Source organism: Camelus ferus, chromosome 15, assembly GCF_009834535.1.
Source record: "Camelus ferus isolate YT-003-E chromosome 15, BCGSAC_Cfer_1.0, whole genome shotgun sequence".
In the NCBI taxonomy this organism is placed as follows: Eukaryota; Metazoa; Chordata; class Mammalia; order Artiodactyla; family Camelidae; genus Camelus; species Camelus ferus.
Window position 1 is genome coordinate 36904703 of NC_045710.1, and position 19571 is coordinate 36924273.

At 34.6% G+C, this 19571-nt stretch overlaps 1 protein-coding gene across 31 annotated transcripts in view; it reads right to left on the reverse strand.

Annotated features, from left to right (window-relative positions):
- The window catches only part of NRXN1 (neurexin 1), a 1021444-nt gene extending 1020722 nt beyond the window's left edge, over nt 1–722 (reverse strand). For 25 of the 31 annotated variants that reach the window (XM_032497501.1, XM_032497499.1, XM_032497527.1 and 22 more), the window contains exon 1: nt 295–708. The gene's annotated coding sequence lies outside the window, so the exon portion shown is untranslated. Of the gene's footprint in view, nt 1–294 lie in introns of all 31 variants that reach the window. The other 6 variants (XM_032497528.1, XM_032497515.1, XM_032497538.1 and 3 more) reach the window with 4 other exon arrangements.
- Between the last annotated feature and the right edge of the window lie 18849 nt (nt 723–19571).

Consider the following 19571-nt stretch of genomic DNA (forward strand, 5'->3'; position numbering starts at 1 on the left):
GTTTCTAACCTGCCTGTTTTCTTTTCTTTTTTTTTTTCTTTCTTTTTTTTATTGCTAATAAATCACTACATTCAGTCTTTAAGTTACTACCCGAGTTCCACCATCTCATCTTCTTGCCATCTATTAAAAAAGCTTCATGCAAAACAACCAACATCTATACTCCTCTACCCTCCCACCACCCATCCTTCCCTGTGCATTTGTGGCACATCCTGGCTCAGTTACAACGGGGAAGGATTGCTTCTCCGGCTTGCCTCGCCCCATCCCCTCCCCCCAACCCAAATTGAGCTTCTTTACCTGCCTGGTTATTCCCCTTTAGCTCGAGCCAGAGCCTGAGGCATGCATGCATCGGTCAAAGCGAATTTCCTGAGGTCGGTGGATAAGGCGACTGCTGCTGCCTTTTCAGAGGCGTCAGGCTTGAGCGTCTATCTCCAAGAGTGCGGGAGGGGAGAATAGGCAACGGAGGGGAGCAGAAGGAGGAGGAGAGGGAAAGAGCTGGGAAGGAGGAGGCGGTGGTGGAGCCCAAGAAGGCTGGGTTACGTGACGCCGGGTGCTGTCCTTCTGAAAGAGAAGGGCGGAGCTGAGCTCTCCGCAGTACCATGGAGAGCGGTGGGCCGTCCTCAGGCTGCGATACTGGTGGGCTCAGCCCGCCGGCGCAGCCCCTCCGTGTCGGGATGCTGCGCAGCGAGGTGTTTCTACCTTTGCTTCGTCCCCTTGCTAGAGGAGCCCGATCCTGGGGGCGGGAACCTGCCGCAAGTGCTTCTAACTTGTCACCACCCACCCTCCCCCACCCGACAGAGAGAGACCAGAGAACCACGTACCCTACTGAGCATGCCCAGGACCCTGCTAGACCCACGGAAAGCTGTGTGGAGATTCCACTTCTCCGGGGTTTAGTCGTGATTGGGCGAGGGTACCTGACAGGATTCCAGGGAAGGGTTCAGCAGCCGAAAGGAAGGGACCAAGGAGTCGATGATTAAGATGAACTCTGGCTTTACTTGCGTACTTGTCTCTTGCTTCGAACACTTGAAAAGCTGCAGCTCTTCGAGGAATGCAGGGACAAGGAAGATTCGCAGAGTCGCTGGCATTTCCCCAGAACCACGTCCCTGCCCCACCCCTTACAGTGGCCCTGGCCTAAGTGATCACTTCAGACCTTCACGATCTACCTAAGCTGTGCAAAAAAAAAAGAAAAAGTGAAAGGAACCCACCAGGCTAACGCACCAACTTGGAGACAGATTCAAGTCTGTCTAGTAAGGTGCTTTTTGCGGTAGCCTCTCCTCATTCCCCAGCCTCTCCCAGCTTTCCGTGCTCTGCCTTGGCCATGGGCATCCCGAGCTGAACCAAGTTCTGTACCTGTTTAACTCTTCCCTCTGTCTCCTCCTTCCTTTTGCAGCTGGTAAAACCTGGAAGAAGTGAAACTTGGTGTGAGATTCTAACCGTATCATTGGGCATGCCCACCGGGCATTGCTGAGTCTGGTGACAAAGGAGTTAACACTAAGGGAGCTTGCACAATAGTGGTAAGGGAGTCTGAAGAGTGTGGCTAAATTATAGTTTGAGTCCTATGGACATTTAAATTCCTAACCCTATTATATTCCTAACCTGGGTTAGTTTTAGAGCAGAAACAGCAGACATGCTTATTTTAACACCACAAACCTAATAGCTTCAGCCTCAAATGTCATAAGGTTAGACTATTTTCTGCCTCTAGGCCCTATAAAGCAAAACTGTAAAACCTAGACAAATTCAGGAGTAGTGAAATAATATACATTTCAGATGCAATATTCATTTTCTTCCAAAGAAACCAGAACTCATTCTTTTTGATAAGCCCATTTATACTCTGACTACTTTTGTAGAAGAGTCTAAATAACCTGGAGACAGGAACAGAACCTCAGGTTTTATTATTTTTATTGGCTTCAGTGTGGTCAAGTAATTAAATGTGTGGGAACTAGAATCAGTTTGTCTGGGCTTGAAATCCATCTCTGTCATTTATCAGCTGTGACCTTGAGTAAGATGCTTAAGCTTACAATGCCTCAGTCACCTCATCTGTAAAATGGATATTTTAATAGCTCCCACTCCATCTGTTTGTTGTTGTACAGATTAAATGAATAAACAGACATAAAATATTTTAGAACTGTGTTGAGTAAACACTACCTTTTTCATTATTATTATTAATTCCAATCCCATTCTGTTCTCTTTGACCCAATGGAAGTCACTTCTCTGAAATCAGATTCCTTAACCATAAAATGAGGGTACTAGTAAGTACCAACTTATTCCACAGGATTACTTTGGGAATTTAATAACGTAATAATTGTTAACATGATTTAAAAAAAAAAAAAAAATGAATTTTAAATAAGTAAAACTAAGTCTCAGAAAAATACCTTTTCTAAGGTTAGTCTGTCATTAAGTGAACTTGGACTACAAAAATAATCTACTTAATTTCAGGGGCTTTTTAATTTTCCTACCATTTACCAGTAGGTTCTAGAAGACATAGCACATAAGCTATGCCCCTATGTGTCTATTATACAGGTAAAGCTTACTGCAAAAATAAGTAGAAGGGACATCAAATTTTTAAGAATTTAATGTAAGAAGTTTCCATGATGTGTGTTCCAGATCTGTGTGTACATTCATCAGTGAATCCTCTGGTGGTGGCAGATTTCTATAGACTCTCTTAAGAGTCAAAACCCTGGACTCTTAAACCTGGTAATTTCCACCAGTCCATATGACCTGATCAATTATTTAGTTTAATTTTACGTTCGTGATTTTGGATCTTATCTTCAGGTGGGCTCCACAATGTTTCCACTGGATCATGGCTTCCTTTGGGCTGTTTTGTGTGGTTTTCTGATTCAAAGGTACATTAAAATTCTTACTCTTCATGCATAAGTTTTAAAACAAAAAGTTCTCTGTGCCCACCCCTTATACAGACACAATCAATCTAAACTGAGGGGCTAGATTATGTGTTGCATTAATCTCCTTTGCACTTATCAGATTTAAAGCAACTACTGTATCTAGTCTAAGGAACATGGACAGCCATAAGATCTCTTTTCTTTCAGTAAATATGCAGAGGGGAAACTATCAGTATTGCTTAGAATGGGGGGGGGGATCACATAATGTAGTGATAAAAGCTCTTACTTTATTTTAAAGCATGTCTTCCTTTGTTGTTTCTACATGAATTACTTCAACTCTCTGAGCACTAGTTTCCTCATGAGTAAAATGAGGATAATGGTACCTCACTTTTTAAGATTTGATGAGGATAATGCCAGTATCTAATGTTGAGCGTCTACTCCATGCGAAACAGTGCTCCAGTTGCTTACTTACATTCTAACTTAGTTTATCCCTCACAGCAACCATATAAGATAGAGTCTAGGCTTTCACTTATTTTACCAATGAGAAAAGTGAAGCACAGAGAGATGTACCAAGACAGTCAAGGTCACACCTAGCAATATAAGTGCAAGAAAGGATACAAACTCAAGACTGTGATCGTAAACACCTTTCTACACTACCTCTCATCAAATGATCCTTTACACCAGCACACTGCTTGGCACAATGCAGCTACTAATATATGTTAATTCCTTTTTCCTTTTTGTGAGTTTCATCAAAAGGAACCCAGGGAACTAAACAGTCAACTTTGGAATGTAGTAATGTCATTCCTTGATGACAAGTACTATATGAAATATCTTAACGGAAACAGGCGAGGTGTTTTTAATGCTACTGTCATTTTTTTTTTGTTTGTGGGTAAGATGTAACATGATTCCTATAGATATGAATTTGAGACAATTTAACATTTGTCAGAAGAATCTAGTATTTTTTTTTAGAAAGGTGGAAGGTAAGATTAATTCCTCTCCAGTCACCTTAGTGAATGTATCAATTTAGGCTACTGTAATGTGTGAAAGATTTTAACTCCTGCCCCTTGCTACTACTCAGAACAAATGAGATAATTATGAAATCAAGATGGTTGTTTATGATTATGTCTGATGGGGAGAATTTCTGACAACCCAAATATGGAAACATAAATAATATCTCATGCCATAAACTGGTAAACATTTTGCAACAATGAAAATGGAAATGCAAGATCACCATAAACAAATATATTTCCATAAAGTATTAAATATTAATGAGCATTCTAACATGGAAACTCGCTCCACAATAAAAATAAACTAAGTGGTAAGATTTTTTGACTGAGAAACAAATACAGAGAGAATCTGTGTTTATTGCTGCAGTCATAACTTGCACTTCCACATTAGGGGATCAGTGTAAACACCTACTTTCTCAATTAAAATTAAGGCAAAATGGAGGCTTTGAGATATCCATGAATTCCAAGATTGATATTAATTTGGAAAGGGGCTTTAACATGACAAATGTAAGTGATTGAGAAGAAATGCATGGTAATAAGGAGGGAAAATATAAGTTGATATGCATTAAATGCCTTTCCACTAAAGATGGTAGATAATTTAAAACAGCAGTAAGATTTATCATTTTAAGAGATTTTCTGTTTGATTCAGGTGATGTACTGAAATAATGGCATTACTAGGGAGAGATTAGATTATGCTATTTTCAACTAAATTTCAGCTTAATAGTGAATTCCTCTACTTACAGTATAATTGTTGCATAGTTGGAATGCTATTGTTTAGCTTACAAATTATTTATTTTAATAATAAATACAATCCTTGCTACTTGGTTTGTGGCTAAAAGTCTCTACTTGGTTTCCTTTGTATAAAGCAGTATGAGTTTCCTCGTCACAAAAGTTGATGAATAGTTATTGAGCATGCTGCTATGTAAACATCATTTTCAACACAACAACTAGAGGATTTTTAAATGCAAGAAAATGCAGTAAGTCTGGGGCTTTGGACTCAGCTATAGACTAGAACAAACATACTGGAAATGTCATATAGAAAAATCCCCATAATTTCTCATGAAGTTTACTGAGTTACTTTCAGGAGAAATAAGCAAACTCAGTATGTTAAATACTTTTGTACTACTTGAACAAATCTTCAGCATAGTAAAATTAGCCTACTTTCACATGAGTATACAATTTTTCAGTAATCAGAAGATAGAATATGATTTTTAATGGCTACAAATCATTAGAATAATGATAGTTATTAAGATATCAATCTACAGTAGAGAAAGCACATGGGTAGGTACTTGAGAATAGTGGTTAAGTTCTACACCTGCGAGATCTACCTGCTAGAGAGGTTTCAACATGGGACCCCTGCAGTGTGTTTGACGGCCAGTGTTTTTAAACCTTAGGCGGCACTAATAACTGTGTATGTTCTGCCATGCCTAGCCCCACCCCTTCTTTCCCTACAACAATGAAAAATATTTCTGAAGGAGAATAGCAGCTACTAAACTAGGTGTGTGAGAAGCCCCTGCTTGGGGTGTCATTATACTCACCGATAATCTGCACATTTGAGCCTGTCTTCTCTTATCCCCTGTAAGAACTGATTTCTCCTCCTATACTCAAACTTTGTCTCTTTACCATCCCACTTCCTACTCCTGCTTACAGTCAATCCCTTCCATTCCCAAATGCTAGACTTCAGGAATCTTCTCATTCATCAGAATCTAGCTTTACACTTATTTTCATTGGACCCCTGCAATCGTTAAATCTGCTTAACCAGTCCAGTTTAATTCCCCACACTGTGGCTTTTGAGGGAAGGTCAGGAGTGGTACTGAAGTTATAGATACCAGTGAAATTCAGAGCCTTATTGTGCCTTTGCTTCATTTCAGCCTACTTCTGCCCCAGAAATCTGTGCAATTAATTCTCTGTGCTGGCATATTCAAGTATTTTGTAGTTAGCTCTTAAAGCACTTCCTGTGTGAACTTTTTATTTCTTTATTTGTTGTCCATTTATTTCCCATTCCTAACACAAACTCCTACCACCCCTTACACTTTTATATATACTTTCAAGCTCATTATTCTTCCAGGGCTTTCTCCTTTTCCTGGGATTTTTATGTTTACCTTTCATATCCAGTTTTTTTTTCTCTGCTGCATCTGCTTAATATTATTTTTCATTCAATTATGTTCACACACACACACACACACACAGAGCTAAGTGTATTAAAAATAAAGATAATGGTGGATATGGATATACCCTATTGGAATTTCACAAATTAGAGTAATAATACACACATTTTTATACCAAAAAAATCTTAAACTTGTGAAGTGGAATTGAAAAGAATTTTATTTTTATAAGAGCTTTTCTCCTGCTAAAGGGAAAATAAAAGTAAAGTAGAGATGTACTAAACCCTAAATTATTTGTGCACTTGATCTAGACATCCCATTGAATGAAAACTGTAGTACTAGGCAATTTAATTTTCTGGAGATCAAAGACAGCAGACTGAAATGACTAAGAAAGTCCAGCATATGGCATACATGAGTAGGGAACCATGTAAACCGAACTGGGGAAACAGTAAGGATTGGTTGGCACTGTCGCCAAAACTTACCTACTTTTCCAAAAGGGGGCATCCATTCCCCAGCTCTAGCAGGTTGTTGTCAGGTAGGTCCAGTGTTGCCAGGTCATGTGATTTTTCAAGACTGTCTGGAAATCTGCAATATTATGTAAAATCTATTGACTTCTAAAAACATAAATCATCAAAAATAATAACAACCTCCACAACAACAACACTGTGCAGGACAAAACAGACTTCTTTGCTGCTTGGAAATGGCACATGGGCTGCCAGTTTATCAGCTTCACACTCATGTCCACACATACACATGCAAACTTACACTCATGTATTATTTTTTTCTGAGTTCAACATTTCAAAATACATATTTATATGTTCTAAATCCAGCCAATAATATGAAGTGAATAAATAGATATAATCAAGATTGGGAGGAGGAGACAGATAAAAAGACAAAGAAATCAGGGTGATGCAGCTACAAACCAAGGAATGCCAAAGAATGCCAGCAACCACCAGAAGCTCTGAGACAGGCATGGATCAGACTTTTTCTCAGAGTCTCAAGAAAGGACTGACTTTGCTCACATTTTTATTTCAGACTTCTAGCCTCTTGAATTGTTAGAAAACAAGTTTGTGTTTTTTTTTTAAGCCACCTACTTTGTGGTGATTTGTTATGATAGCCCTAGGAAACTAATAGAGTATACATGATAGAAAGGATGGGAAAATATATAAACAGAGAAAACTAGTATGAGAGGCAGTTTGCTAGATGATTTTATATGTGTATTACTTTAATCCATATAATGACCTTGAGAAGTAGACATTCATTCATTCATTCTCTCTTTCTTGCTTTTTCCCTCCCTCACTTACTTACCCTCACTTTGATTCTTGTTCTCACTTTTTTTCTCTCTCTCTCTCTCTCTTTCTCTCTTGCTGTCTGTCTGTCTGTATGTCTTTCAACAAGATATGGCTTAGAGATTGGAATTACCTTATGCCCAAACTCACAGGTTGCTTCTGGATGGAATGACAACCAGATGTGTCTAAGACTAAAACCCATATTCTTGTTCACTGTACCCTTCTGTTACAGTGCTTTTCAAAGACAGAAAGCTATTAAAAATGCAATATAAAATTACTGTTTTGAAGTTTACTTTAATTTTTAAGAGATTAAAAATAGGGAGAAAACAATTGCCACAATAGAGAAAGCAAGAATACCGCATTCATATGCATACATCTCAGTGCACTTTAGGTATATATAGGTCTTGGATAGGGTATCGGGATAAGAAAAAGGAATATTGTAGCTTTCTAGTGATATAATATCAGCAGTAGTTTAAAATTATACTTTTTTTAAATTGAGGTATGGAATAATACCATATAGAAAACTTAAGTCTTCATCTTGACGAATTTCAAAATAGTGAACACATCTGTGTGACTTTCATCAAGGTAAATAATAGAATATGACAGTCATATTCCTTTCAACCATTTCCTAGTCCTTCTTCCATAAAGCTAATCATTGTCTTAATTTCTAACCTCTCAAACTAATTTTGGCCATCTTCCAATGTATGTGAATGATAAAATTCAGTATGTCCTCCTTTGCATCAACATTGTTTGTGAGATTATCCATGCTGATGCATGCGGCAGTAATTTGCTCATTTTTCAATGTTGTGTTCAGTTTTATGAATACAGTAATATTTATTTATCTAACTGTTGATAAACATTTGGATTACTTTAAGTATCTAGCACTTACTAACAATATGTTAGAAACATTGTTATACAGTTATTTGATGCAAGTATATACACAGCTCCATTGAGTTCATGCTTAAGTGTTGCATTGCTAGATCATGAGTTATCTTTTGTAGTTGATGCCAAACAGATTTCCAAAGTTATTATTACAATTCATACTCTGAAAAGCAGCATGTGAGAGTTTCTCACTGTCTGGCCAAAAAAATTGCTTATCGATCACTTTCATTTTAGATATTTTAGTTGATCTTACTGCTATCTCGTTATGGTTTTATTTCCCAGATGACTAAGGATGCTGAGCACCTACTTGTATTTACTACAGGCCTACTCAGTTTATTGGCCATTAGGATATTCTCTTGGGAAGTAGCCTATTCAAGTATTTTGCCCATTTTTTCTTTTTGATTACCTGTCTTTAAAATTAATTGTAGGCATTTTTATATATTCTGGATATGACTTCTTTTACATTTATGCATATTAAAATATCTTACCCTTTGGAGGTAAGCTTGACTTTGTGTCTACTTCATGGTTCCTTTTGATAAACAGGAAACTTAAATGTTAATGTAGTCCAGTTTACTAATACTTTCTTTTTTGGTTGTTTTATGTGTCCTTTTTAAGAAAAAATTGCCTATCCTCAGTTATTATGTTACCTTGTAACAACACACTTTATGCTTCAAAAAATATGTCTTTCACATTTACATCAACTTTACATCAGGGTTTAATTTTTTTCTTGATAAAAATATCCAGTTAACTCAGAAGTGGATATTGAAAAAGACGATTATATTCTCATTTTTCTCCAGTGTTACCTTTGTCAGAAATAAATCAAGTGTGAGGGTATGTCTTTGCACTATTTTATTTCACTGGTCTCTTTGTTTATCTTTGTTGTTTCAATTAATGAACCTTTATAATGAAATATAATATCTGGTAGCTTTTAATAATTCAACATTATACATAATAATGCCTATTGCATTTTAACATATATTTTATTTATCAGATTAAGTAAATTCTTTTCTAATCTCAACCTACTAATATTGTTGAATTCCATCAAATACTATTTCAACATCTTTTGATACAATCATATAATTTTTCTTCTTTTCTCTGTTAATGTGATCAACAACCCTGGTTAATTTTCAAATGTTAACCACTCTTAAATTGCTGTCATGTGCTCTACTTGTTCATACTTATTACTTTCATTAATTTTGTTTGGTAATACATTATATAGGATTTCTGCACCTAAATTCATGGAGGAGAATGGCCTGTAACTTGGGAACATAAAACAAAATAAGAAGTATTCCCCTTTTTCTCTATTCTCTGGAAGGATTTATGTAATACTAGTATTGTTTTTCATTGAATATTTGGTAGAATATTCACCAGTGAGTCAGCTAAGCTAAGACTTCATATTTTTCTCATTTATATAGGATCCTTACAGATGCTCCATTTTCCTGGTATTAGTAATTCTTATTCTTCTCTGTTTTTACCTTCATGACTCATCATAGGGAGTTATCAACTGTAATTGTCTTTCTGAAGAATCAATGTTTATCTTTGTTTACTTTTTAATTGTATATTTGTTTTTCATATAATTGACTTCTGATTTTAAAAATTGTTTCTTATTTTCTTGTGTTTAATCCACTCTTTTTCTAACTTCTGGCTAAGTTCTTGAGATGGATACCATTACCTTTATCTATCACTCTTTCTTCTTTTTTAATATTTTCTTTGAAGATTATATATTTTCCTTTAAGCATGACTTTAGCTGCATCTCACAAGTTTTGATATGCAGAAATTACATTATTATTCAGGTAAAAACATTTTTTCCACTTCTAATTGTGATTTCCTTTTTAATCCATAGATACTTAGAAGTGTATGACAACTTTCAAACATTAGAGGATTTTTTCATAATATTATGCATTCAGAATTCATGTTCTTTATTATATCAATCCTTTGAAATTTGTTGAAACTTACCTTATATATATATATTAATTTTTTAGGCTAGAAAAGAATGTTTGCTCCACAATTGCTGTGCATGAGTGTCTGTCAATGTCTGTCAATTATATCAAGTTTTTTACTGTGTAATTCATATATTATATATTCTTTATATTTTGTAAACATTTCTTTATATCTTTTGTTGTAAATAAACACATATATATTTTGTCATTATATATGTATAATTGGTTGGTTAAAAAGTAATATTCCTGGTAGATGAATGCTTGAATCAATATGCTATATCCCCTTTTATCTCTAGTATCTCTGCTGGCCTTAAAATTTATTTTGTCAGATATCAGTGTAGGTAACCCAGTTTTCTTTGGATTAGTTTTTGTAAGGTCTTACCTTTAAAAATTTTTTTTTTCACTTTAACTTTTCTGTATGTTTATATTTTTCTCTATAACATGTTTCTCTATAAATTGCATTTGGTTGAGTTTTGAAATTCTATTTAACAATCTTTGTCTTTTATTTGGAGTTCTTTGTCTATTTACACTTAAAGTAATTCCTGATATATTTGGATATAAATCTACTATCTGTTTATTTTTGTGATTGTCCTACCTAGTCTATGTTTACTTTTCCTTTCCTTTTTTCATTATACTGAATTAGTCAATTATTTGTAGTTTTTAACTTTTTTCCTTTAGCAGTTTTTAGTTGCTTTCTAGGATTATCGCCTGCATACATAACTTATCAGAGCCAAACAAATTACTATTTCCAGAGCAATGTGAGGAATTTGAACACTACTCTCCTGCCCCTTTCTGCCATTTGTGCTACTGTTGTCTTGTATTGTATTTCTATATTATAATCCTTATAATACATTACTATTATTATATTTAGGTCATTATTTATAACCATCCACATACTTAAATTTTTCCATAGCTCTTCATTCCTTCCTGCATTTACTTGTTTTCATTGGATTTATTTTATTCTGTATGAAACAATGTCCATTGTTATTTAATTTACTGTGGGTCTACTGGCAGCAAAAATCTCAGATTTTGTTTCACAGTATACTTATTTCGCTTTCATTTTAAAAATAATATTTTTATTTAAAGAAAAGTCTTATTTGGAAACTTCTTCTTTCAGTAATTAAAAAATATCATCCCAATATTTCTTGACTTACATAAATTATATTGAAATGTCAGTTGTCATGTCATCTTGCTGATCCTTTAAGGTAATGTGTCTTTTTAACCTTCATAGTAGTGATTTTTAATAATTTTAATGTGGTTTTAGACAACTTTAGTATGTTCAAAAGTGTGGTTTTCTTTGTGCTTTTCCCTGCTTAGAGTCTTAAATCTGTAACCTGATATCATTCATAATTTTGGAAAATTCCTGGCCAGTATCTAATCACATAATGCTTAATCCCAATCATTCCTCTCTTTTTTTGCTTGAACTGCAATGTCAAATGTTAGATAATTTCACCACATTTTATGTGTTTTGAGTGATGTTTCTTTCTCTTTTCTATTCTTTTTTCTTTCTATGTTTTAGTCTTGTTATTTTATATTGGCTTAATATTTAATTTACTAATTTTTTCTTCTGCTGATTTTAACCTAATCCCATTTAAGTTTTTTTAGTTAAGTGGTTGTATTTTTACAGTTAAAGAATTTCTATTTGATTATTTTTAGATTTTAGCTTTTGATGAAATTTGTTATCATATCTATTTTCTTAACATATTAATCACAATTATTTCACATTCTGTATCTGATAACACTAATATTTGAATCACTTATTTTACTTTTTGTCTCCTTTTTTTAACTTTCTTTTTTTCAAATCATTTGATTTTGTTTGTCAAGTGCCTGGTAATTTTTTTTTTTTTTTATAGAATACCATGTTTGTTTTTTTGATTTCTTAGACGTTCACTAAAGTAGATTCTGTGAAAGCAAGAGGACAGTAGACTGAGTCTAATCAAAATACACTTATCTTCTGTTAGATATTTTGCCCATCAATTCTTGGCTGCCTCAGTTGCTCTCTGAGGCTTGTAAACTTTTTTCAAGCTTTTTCTAGTTGTTCTTGGTGGATCTGTTAGTCTATATAAACGATCCTACCTTCACTGAAAGTGGAGCCTCAAAGAGTGTCCATTCTCTGTATTATTAAAGGAAAACCATGGCATATCAAGGGAAGGATTTGTAAACTACACTTTTGGAAAGATGTTAAGACATGTCTATTATTCATATCAAGGCTTCATTCTTCATTCAGTAGGTACAAAAGGTAAAATGCTTTTTCCTCATGAGATAGATAGCTTTATGCAGAATTTCATCTAACAGCAAATTAATCCTACATGCAAACAGTCATGCTTATGTTTGAAATTTTTTAAACATTTTAAAAGCATGCAAATGAGGCATTGTTGCACAAAGTGTAAATTATTAATGCATGCCTAGGTACATAGAACTATTTCCTCTAAAGTATAAGTCATGAATGTATTTGACTCCAACATCAAAACAGAATTATTATATGACGTTATCATGGTTATCAGCACTGGGCTTTATTCAAAAAGTATTCATTTTCAGTTGAGTAAGAGTGAGCAGGTATTTTCCCATTTTCCATTGCTCTATTCATCAAAGTAATCCAGGGAATTCTAAGCATAAAAATGTAAATGCCTTTGATAGGATAGAGAGGATGCAGAGGTTCCATCCTCTTCAGAATAGAGAGATTCTAGAATAACCATGTCCAAAGTAACGGACAGGATATTTTGAAATGTTCCACTTGGTAATTTTTTGCAGAGCAACTGAGGCAAAACTATAGCATTTTCTTCCTGAGGAGAGTCATCATGTCTAGCTTGTTTGCCTCTCCTCAGGATCTCATAGTGTCTGCCACATGGTAGGTACACAGTCAATATTTTTTTAACAAATGGATAAAAGGAGGCATTACTAGAGAATCTTTAAAATAAAAAAAAAATTAATAGTTAAGTTTGGGGGAAAATCTAAGTGAAAGCATAATATAAATAGTTGTCTTAATTTTCCTTTAATAAATTGCCAAAAAGGCTTGAGGCAAAGGAAATAATTCCATACCCTTAAATATTTAAAAAGTTGCTAGAACTTTATTTATTTTGCTGAAATAAACCAGGTTTTGGTATAAAATGTGTACTTTCTTAAATTTAGAAAAACTATATGTGGTATATATAAAATTTCCATAGAAATTCATGATCAAAATATTGTCTAACAGTAATATAATGGAACCGGCAGAATTCTCAAGAACTACTGTAGTACTCTTTTTAATTTTTTTTTTTTTTGAAAAAGCATTTTGAACAAGAGAACTATGAAGCCTGAAATGACGTCTGTACTCCTCCTGCTCATTCTCTACCACTGTATAGGGCAATAACATAAACACTTTTTTTAAAAGTATTTATTTCAACTTTCAGTATCTCTGAAAATTTTACTATATAAAATGGATGAAATGTAGGGCTCAATAATCCTTACAATGAAAAAAAATTTTTTTTCCTTTAGGTCCCAACCCAAAAACATTCAGATATGAGTATGTTTTTAAGTGACCATTAGTATAACGCTTTGTATGTAGGCAAAACAATCGCATTATAGAAAAAGCAAGCAAAGAACATTTTTTATAGGAAGTTAAAAGCATGTGGATTGCACTTCTAGAGATAATCTCTATCAACAGGTTGGTCTCCACAGCTCATTGTACTCACTTACACTTGTTCTTTTTTCTTCTGGAGGCTTTTAAGAAATTTTCACGGACCTATTGCATTGTCATCACAATTGCAACTTCCTCAGTTAACCAAACCCTGGCTCCTTTAACTGTACTCAAAAGGCTAACTTTATAGTTTAGATTTCTTATTACTTTTTAGACTGCAAATCTATGCCATGTTTGAACAAACAGTTTTCAAAAGATCCCTGCCACTGTGTAGGTTTTAAACAAGCTGTTTTACTTTAATGAAGACAATGGTGAAACTCTGCAACAGTAAAAGAGCCAGTATGATAAAATCTGCTTCTGTGTGTTTATTGTCACAACAAGTACTTAATAGGCAATCAAATACTTGGCTTGGGTTTCTTCTTGGTCATGGGGCTTCAAAAGGATCTTCTTTAGAGAAACTCTCGCATCCAAAATGTAATAATAACAGCAAATAGAACCATGGAAGACATTATTAGCTGTCGAGAACTAAAATTTAATCAACTCAATATTTTTACTTTATACTCAGACCTGGATACAGAGGCATTCTAGTTCAGTACTTTTTTTTCCCCCTACATATCCTCCTCACCATTTTATTTCACTTTTTAGTACATTAGTTAATTTTAAAAATTATTGACCAAACCATACATTTTAGGGTACTCTCACTTCAACCTCAGTCTAAGAAAGCATACGTTCATTTGGCTTCATTACATAATGGATCTGATTAAATTGGGGAGCATGACTGTCTCTACCTCCGGGCAGAAACATACTTACCCAGGGGATTGCAACTGGAGGGAAACAACATATCATGCTTGGATGCTTTAAATAACTGGGGCAACTCCATTCTGCAGAGTGCATAGAAGTAGAGCTGAAAGTAGGGTGAGGAATTTGCCTCTTGTGCAAAACTTAAGGCGATGCTGAAAAACTCAGTAATCAAAATAAACAATATTTTAATGCACTGTTCAAAAAAGATAAAATTAATGCAAAACTATCCATGATGAACAAAATAAAAATTTTAAGTGTAGGGATCAGCATTACTTATTTAACTTCTTTTTAAGTATTACGTATACTTCAGGCTTAATATGGCTTGGCAGAAATATGTATCCTACTTTTATTTCTTTTCTTTTTTTCTTAAAATACCCCTTAATTTTTACACCCAAGGTAAGTGCCTCATTCACCTTACCCTAAACCTGGCCCTGCACTGGAGGCTTTCCTTTGTCACTATTGAAAGAAGTAAAAGTTTCAGAAAATACACTGGAAGTTCAAGCTACATACTATTTTTTCCTCTCTGTTGTAAATAAGGAGAGGATTTGACAACGTCATTGTGCTGTGTGTCTTGAAATCTAAAACTGGACATTATTTACTTACAGATATCCATGATCATCCTGGCACCCCCTTTCAACCAGATTCTGATTCATATGTGTAAGGGGGAAAGTCCAGGAATCTGAACCTTATAATAAATACCAAGTGATTCTTTTGCAAATTTTCCGAGGATACTGCTTGGAGAAACACTTGGCCAGACTCTTAACGGCTATTCACTATTTTTTTTTTTTAACATTTTTTATTGAGTTATAGTCATTTTACAATGTTGTGTCAAATTCCAGTGTAGAGCACAATTTTTCAGTTATACATGGACATACATTAAAAAAAAAAAAAAAAAAAAAACAAAGCCAGAGGCTCTGCCTGGTTATATTCAAAACAATGTCCCATCCCCCCCCAACCTGCCAAGAAGTCTTGGCATCTTTATATCTTTTTACATTTTCATGGGGCTTTCACTGCTCTGTGACTCTTATTAAGTTGTGCATTTGGAACTTTAAATTAGAATACATTTGGTATGATGAAATGACAATAACTGGTGAATGCTGTGCTTAGTTGGTCTAGAATTTAATGTTATTTACTTTGTAGAAAATGTACATTTCAAGTACTTTGCCCTTTTAAGAAATTAATACCTGAATAAGAATATATTACATAATGTAGGTCTATATGTTTATAAATACCTCTACAAATTCTTACGATGAGAATATTAACGTTTTCTTATAATCTTTTGAAGAGTAAATGTAGGTTTTCTAACATCTACCTCTTTTCATATTGTATCAGCTTATTAGCATTTATGATAATCAAGTTCTAGGAACTACACATATGGAAATCACCTGGGCTGTTTCACTACAATTCACTACTGTTTCCTGGGCTTGCTCCAATATCTCGTGAATTAGAACTTTCTAAAAGAGGATCCCAGAAATCTGTATTTATAATCTTCATCCCCATATAATTCTGCTGTATCTTAAACCTTGAGTACCATTGGATGTTAATCATTCTGTTTGCACTCAGCATATATATTTTATATGTTCTTGGCATAGTAATTTGGTGGGATGATCAAGTCTTCCAAGGAGCTCAGCCCATTTCCCAACTAGCCTCCAAATGGAGAGGAACATATGACTGCTTTTCCCCATTTCATAAATAGCAAAGTAATAGAATAGCATAATCAATAACAAGATTTGAGGCTGAAAAAAACCCTGTAATTTAGATTTCTCTCTGATGCTTTTTCTGAGGAGTTTATTTCTTACGTTATATCTCTATAGCCGTAAGTGTCCTTTATGGGCATGAGAACTGACATACAGAGCCAGACCAATAGTCCACCTGGCTGTATATACAGCACTCTAACTCGAGAAATGAACCTAACAGGAGCTACAGGAAGGACATGTTCTTAATTTTTGTGGTACTGGTAAGACAGGAAGGGGGCAGGGCACAGCCATTCAAGGAATGATACAGCAATTAACATCAAAAAGGTGAAAGATTCAACCCCCAGTAGGCCTTGAGGCTCAAGATGGTGGGAGATTTGACTTCTAGAAGATCTTAAGCTTCATTATACACCCATTGTAATATATTAACATGGTAAATAACATGCCCACAGGCACCATAACAGTCCCAAGCTAGCCACAAAAGGTCAAAGAGTGGGAAATGGCCAACTTCCTGGAAATCCCAGCCCCTTCCCCAGGCTAGTTAGACTAGTCCTTCCACTTACTAGCATATGAAGCTACCAAGCCCATAAAAACTGGCAACATGGCACCTCCACCACGTGTCTCTCTCTCTCTCTCCCCAATCGGAGATGGCCCGCACTCTGTCTATGGAGTGTGTACCGACTTTTACTCTAATCTGAGCTCCCAACTCTCTCAGCTTGTGGCCTTTCTCTTCCCTTTCAATGTATCTCTCTGAATAAATCTACCTTTACTCAACTGTGGCTCGCTCTTGAATTCTTTCCTGCGCGAAGCCAAGGACCCACACTCGGTGGGGCACGTCCCAGGGGCTCAACAGAAGCCTGGGACATGCCCTCCTCACACCCCACATCTGTTTTTTCCTGCATCACTGGTATCAATTACTTACTGATCTCTTTCCTAAAACTAAGAGTATTTGAATTTTGGCTAACTTCACCAAAACAAGACAACAAATTCCATGAGTATATTGTCATCTGTGGACAGTAAAGGAGCCCTTCCATTCATGTATCTATTTATGTGCTCTACATCATCCTTCTTTCCTTCTGTATATCTGTGTCTTTATGTATCCCACCCTCTTTCCATCTCCCTAAACTTTGTGCTTTCAATCCCTATCTCCTTAGAATTAAAAGAGTTACGTTTTATTAGTTGACTTCACATAAAATTCAACATATTTAACAAATTTTCTAATGCCAAAGCTGCATATTGCCCGCAGTTAAAAATCATAATCCAAGGCAATAAATACCATTATATCAAAGTCATGTATCCAAAAAGTAATGTCTTTCCCCGTGAAACCTAAGTCTAGAGAAATCAGCTAAATATTACACCCACACAGAAGTCCCATTTGCAAATGAGTCTCTGTAGTTAAAGAAATAAAAACACTGATAAATATTTCTTAATAGCAGAGCTTGCACAATTTTGTTTGGAGTCACATTGTCTTTGCACTATTAAAATTCTTATTATGCTACTCCCTTGGAAGGGCTTAACAATATAAAGGCAATAAGAAGATAGTTCTAGCACACAAGAATCTTGTGGCACAAAGTAAATGATGTCATTTAATGCCAGTTTCTCATGAACGCTAAAAGAATATAAATGAGAGCAGAAGAGAGTCACCATGTCCCCATCTCACTTTCTTTAAGTACTGGTGGCAATTCATTGACTATCTCATATCAGCAAGAGTTTCTTCTTATGAAATATTCAATTGTTCATGAGGACATACAATCATAAGTTATTTAAAGATAATCACGATGTTTGATTATCAGACACATAGGAAATACATTTAGCCTAATGCATGAATATGATCACATAGGTAATTTTTTTGAATAATTGTTCAATTTCCTATTCTAGGAATTTTATTTACTGCTCTGGATGAAAGATTGACTTCTGAATTTTACAAGTTAGCATCCACTTTAGTTTTGTCATTAATTTCTGAGTGTCACTGATATTCGGTGACACTCTGACTAGTACTCAGAGGTGAGTTCAGTGACTTAGAAAATATCCACTAGCCACTGTGACTCTGGTTCCCTAGTAAGACAGCTTAGAGGAGAATTTGGGCACTGCACCCCAAACTTAGACTTGCTCTCTGTTTAAACCACACAGTTTTCAAAAAATGCCCAACCTGACTTAAAGAAAAAAAAATTATTATTCAAGTTCAGATAAATGCAAAAATAGATCTAAAAACCTCCATGTTCCTTCACCCAACTTCCAACAATTATCAATTCACGGACAATTTTATTTGAGGAGTTTCTGCATTATACATTCCTACACTCTGGGTTTTGCAAATTGCAACCCATTGTTTAATGTAACATGTTTCTACTGCCCCTGCATCTCATATAAATTAGAGGTGAGATCTAGATTGAAATTACAGGTTTGGGGAATATGCATTTTAGGTGGCGTTATGCATTTTATTTAAGAGATATATAGTATCTGTTTGTCTTTATTTGGGTAATGTTAGGAATTGATAATTATTGCATAAATCTATTAACTGGTTAGGGGTTGTAAAATAGTGATATTCTAATTCATTCAATCCTTGTTAATTTATTAAATGAAATTCTTGTATAAAGGGAAACTTTCTCTTATCAACTGTTTGGTTACCGTGAGTTACAGCTTATATAGGAAATGCTGGACAAATGTCTGTTTCCTTTATTTTCCTATGTTTAAAATAATGAGTTGATTGCTTTCTATCATCCAGATGTCACTCATGTTTTATTTTTGCTTGTTTGAATTTAGTTTGTGTTCAACATCTTTATGACTCGTGCACTTAAGTATTTTAATTAATTTTGATCCAATGTGGTTATTATGCTTATTGATGCTCGAATTTTGTCATCTTTGGCTAGTGGGAGTCTATTTAGATTGGTTCTTAATTACTTCCTGACAACTCCGGTATTGTTAGTTTCCTTGCTCCATAAGCTTTTCCTGTATATTTTTATCAGGCAATGATAATAATGGGCCAACATGTTATTTCATTACAGGTAAGGAATGGTGATATTCTAATTCTGCAGTATTCAAGAATGGCAATATTCTAATTTTATCATTCTGTATTCATTTATTAGTTTAAAAAATACATTTTCCATCAACTCTGAACATCTTGATGTACAGTTTGTACTGGAGAAGCAAGATATATATATATATTAATTATTAATAATATATGCAAGCTGCATATATTATGCATTAATTAATTAATGCATAATATATTTATATATATTAATTATATATTAAATATATATATTTAAATGTGTGTGCATATATATACTTTTTTTTATATTTCTAAGTTTATGTTTTTATTTATGGATATTTCAGAATATTAGATGGTTCTCTAGGAAAGGTCCTGTGACTGTGGGAGATTAAATTATTGACATTAATTCTTCATCCT